At 58.2% G+C, this 3,382-nt stretch overlaps 1 pseudogene; it reads right to left on the bottom strand.

Annotated features, from left to right (window-relative positions):
* Window positions 1-474: 474 nt before the first annotated feature.
* Window positions 475-3,116, bottom strand: LOC144582621 (epithelial splicing regulatory protein 2 pseudogene; annotated as a pseudogene).
* Window positions 3,117-3,382: the final 266 nt, after the last annotated feature.

Raw genomic sequence — 3,382 nt, 5'->3', positions numbered from 1 at the left:
TAATGCATGCAAAGGACATTCCATGGTGTCTGCTGGGTTCAGGGCAACTGGCTTTCCCAAAGTGTACAAGAAAAGTTAGCAGCAGAAAGTCCCCTTTTAAAAAAAAAAAAAAAAAAAAAAAATCAGGCCCGAGTTTTTGTGTGGGGGCCTCCTGCCCCCTAATGTCTTCTGGGGATACTGCAGTACAGTCCATCAAAATAGTTTGTGGTTTTGCCATCTGTTACTCCTTAGGCTCACCCAGAGAGGGGCTAGCATCTTTAGGTGGGACCACCCCTGGCACAACATGGTCTCTGAGGTCCAAATATCCCGAGGGTAGGGGCTGGCTCTCTCTGCCTCCCCATCCCCCATGAGAGGGATGGGGGAGGTAGAACATTGGGATCTTTACTCAGAGGCTCAGATGGACCCTTCATTCTCCCAAGAGTTATACTTGAAGTTACCAGAGCTTCCATTTTAAAAAACAAAGCAAGCCTGCCATGGACCTGTCAGCCCCAGGATATCTGTTGTCATGGGCCACAGCCAGGACAGACCAAAGGGCTCTCCAGGTGCCAGTCAAGATGCCTGGCTCAGGCCATCAGGAGCTGGTTACCCCATTCCACTCCCAGCCCTGCATGCACGGTCCAGCCATTGTCTTTGGGGTAAACAGGCAGAAGAAAAAGTGGAGGACAGAGCTGGGGCTTTGGGCTCCTCTAGGTACCTTCTGAGAGCTTTGACAAGCCAGAAAGAAGCTACTGTGTTGAGGGCGCTGGTTTCTGGACGCAGGAGAGACATATTTGCTGAGGATATCAGCTGGCTCTTACGTCCTGGCTTTCTCTTCTGCAAACACACCCATTCCTTGGAGGTTTGCAACACAGTTCGAGATGGGTCACCAACAGGCATCAGACTGGTGTACTCATCAGGGGCTAGCTGGTAGGCCTGGAAGACGCTGAGCAGATCCTTCCTACCAGCTGTGTATGGCACACCCGGCATGCGGACCAAGGCTCCTGGCTGGGATAACACTGAAGTGGGAGCAGAGGCCAGGGCAGTAGTGGGTGTGGTGAGGTAGCCCACAGTGGTGGGGGAGACTGGAGGGCTTGGGTAGTAGGCTGTGTAGTTCAGGTAGAGTTGAGTGGCTGGACCTGGGTAGTAGGCAACGGGTGGGGGCAGCAGGCACCCTGGCAGCCGGGAGCAGTGCTGAAGATGGGTATAGAGCTGCTGTCTCCATGGGAATGAGGGTTGGGGTGGCTTGGAAGGTGGCGTAGGTAGGCGGTGAGAGGCAGGGCAGCTTGCAGGGTGGAGGGGACATGCCACTGCGGCCCAAGGTGCCCCCCATCAGCACACCACGCATCTCCTCTGTGGAACAGGGGACCACCTCCACTTAGCGCTCCTTCATCACCTTCTTATGGCAACGCTGAGGAGCAGCTAGGACTCACTCTGCTGATGTCATCTGGATGAAGGCATCACCCGATGGCCGGCCCTGCTGGTTGAGCACCATGTGCACCCCGTGGGGCTGGATGTCAGCTGCTGCCTCCCCGAGAAAACTCAGGATGTCTTCAATAGTGGCTGTGTAGGGCAGGCCTCGGAGGCGTACACAATCCCTCCCGGTCCCAGCTGCCAGTGCGAAGGGGATGGGCAGCAGTGGGGCAGTCAGTGTGGGAAGGAGTGGGCCGGATGCATAGCGGTTCAGGACCTGCTGCATCTCCGCTGCAGTGCTCCGGAAGAGTTCAATGTATCGCTTACCCAGCATGCCCTTGTGCCTGCGCAGTGCAGCCTGTGCCACCTCCTCACAAGCAAAGAGGGCAAAGGCATCACCAGTCGGCCGGCCGTCAGGGTGGTGCACAAAGAGCAGCCCTTCGGCACCCCCAGTCACTGGGCACTCTGGCCCCAGGAAGCCTAGCACATCCGTTGGCCCAGCCAAGAAGGGCAGTCCCCGCAGCCGCAGGATCACTTGGTCTTCCCGTGACAAGAAACGAGCCACCTCTAGTGATGTGCCCCCTGCGATCTTTACGAACTCCTCCCCAGTCGCTTTATACACCTCAATATAGCGGACGCCCATGTGGTGCTTGTGTCTCAGCAGCGCTAGGTCCACAAAGCGGATGAGTGCCTCGCCATTTCTGTGGCCCTGGGCGTTGAGGCAGAGCGCTACACCACCCGTGGCCACATTGAGCCCTTTGAAGAAGCGAGCCACGTCCTGGTCTGATGACTGCCAGGGCAACCCACGAGCCGGTACCACAGTCTCACTGTCCACCACATCAGCCTTGCTGCAAGGCCCTGTTTCATATTTCCGCTTTATCACCTCAGGCTTCGAAAACAATTGACTGCTGGGCTCTTTGAGTAGATAGAGGATAACAGCTACCATTGTCTTCACTTCCCAGACCCCAAAGTCATCCTCTGTGGCATCTGTCTCCAGTCCTAAATCCTTCGCCATGGTGGCCACAGTGAGGTCCTTGGCAGGGCAGGTGCTTGGGTGCTGCATATGGAATTCTCTTCGGAGGTTGTAGAAGAAGAAGGTTTCGGGAGCACCAGGTTCTTCCTGGAGGCCTCTGGGTGCAGCACCCGTCGCAATAGCTGCTGCCCATCAGTGCAGAGCACGTAGGGGCCCCCGCCCAGCAGCGCCACATCCCCGTTCACCAGCTGTGAGAACTGCTGCAGTCCCTTGTCCAGCGGCTCTGCCTGCGCCAGGCTGTAGGTGCTCAGGCCGCTCACCTCGTGGCACTGCGGACTCATTGCGGCCGCCTCCGCGCGAACCAGAGATTTGTGCAGCGTCCCCACCTGGCAGCTCCGCGGCTCAACCACTTGCCAGACTAGGAGGATTAAGTCGGTCTCGTCGGAGCCCAGGTCCCGCCCCAGCGCACCAGCCGTAGCCCCAAACAGGACGACCAATGACCCAGGTCCGGGGCAGGGATCCACAGCGGAGTCGGCCGCGGGGTCAGGGCCTGGGGTCGGGGGCGGCGGAGGCGTCATGGCGGAAGAGAAAAGGGGCTCTCGGCCATACACACGCGGACCGACGAGGCTCATGCACGCACCGACCGACGGCAGGCGCTGATCAGCTTGGGCGGGACATCGTGTGTCGGGGGCGGCACCTGCGGCCCGGCTGGCTCAGTGGGCGCTGCCGATACCAGCCCGTGGCGCCCCATGGGGCGGGGCGGCTACCGGCCCCTATTATTATTTTTTGAGACGGAGTCTCACTCTGTAGCTAGGCTGGAGTGAGTGGCGCGATCTCGGCTCACTGCAACCTCTTCCTCCCGGGTTCTAGCAATTCTCCTGCCTCAGCCTCCTGAGTAGCTGAGATTATAGTGCCTGCCACCATGCCCGGCTAATTTTTGTATTTTTAGTAGAGATGGGGTTTCACCATGTTGGTCAAGTTGGTCTCGAACTCCTTACCTCAGGTGATCCACCCGCTTCA

This window comes from Callithrix jacchus, chromosome 5 (assembly GCF_049354715.1).
Source record: "Callithrix jacchus isolate 240 chromosome 5, calJac240_pri, whole genome shotgun sequence".
In the NCBI taxonomy this organism is placed as follows: domain Eukaryota; kingdom Metazoa; phylum Chordata; class Mammalia; order Primates; family Cebidae; genus Callithrix; species Callithrix jacchus.
Note: the sequence above shows the minus strand (reverse complement) of the source record. Positions and strands in the feature narration are given on the sequence as shown.